Source organism: Seriola lalandi, unplaced genomic scaffold (assembly GCF_002814215.2).
Source record: "Seriola lalandi dorsalis isolate HSWRI2012SDOR001 ecotype SW California unplaced genomic scaffold, Sedor1 jcf7180002032000, whole genome shotgun sequence".
NCBI classification, from domain to species: domain Eukaryota; kingdom Metazoa; phylum Chordata; class Actinopteri; order Carangiformes; family Carangidae; genus Seriola; species Seriola lalandi.
Window position 1 is genome coordinate 1 of NW_019502643.1, and position 565 is coordinate 565.

General features: G+C 39.3%; 1 non-coding gene across 1 annotated transcript; it reads right to left on the reverse strand.

The window, feature by feature from the left end:
* Positions 1–238: 238 nt before the first annotated feature.
* Positions 239–310, reverse strand: trnae-cuc (transfer RNA glutamic acid (anticodon CUC)). Its single transcript has one exon. It is a non-coding gene; the product is annotated as a tRNA-Glu (tRNA).
* Between the last annotated feature and the right edge of the window lie 255 nt (positions 311–565).

Sequence of the window (565 nt, forward strand, 5' to 3'; positions counted from 1 at the left end):
CAGATTGGGAATCGAACTTAAGCCACGGTGGTGATACCACCAAATCCTAACCAATAATCAAACAAAACTTCTCATTGTAAATATGGCCAGGATCAGATTTTGGGTCATGATAGAGAGATTTTTTGAGTTTTGTCTTTTCTTTGAATCAAGACACACTCAATTTCAGCATATTTTGGCACCTACCTTCATGATATTCGCTTTTATAAATGACCTGTAGCATTCAGTAACTAAATAGTCCTTCCCTGACCGGGAATCGAACCCGGGCCGCGGCGGTGAGAGCGCCGAATCCTAGCCACTAGACCATCAGGGAGCTGATATCTAGCAAGATGAGTGTACAGCTGTAGTTGGATGAACTCCTATGGGCGTCCTTATATACACTTTGATAAGTTTAAGTTAATTAGCCAAAAAGGACATACAGTTATGTTACTGTTGACCATCTCAATGTAGCGATTTGAACTTGAAAAGAACTGAAACTATAGAGAAAAAGCATTCATTTTGTGTTCATACAAAAATGGTTACAGACAAAACCTCCTACAAAGACTGACTCAATAGATATTGTGACGAA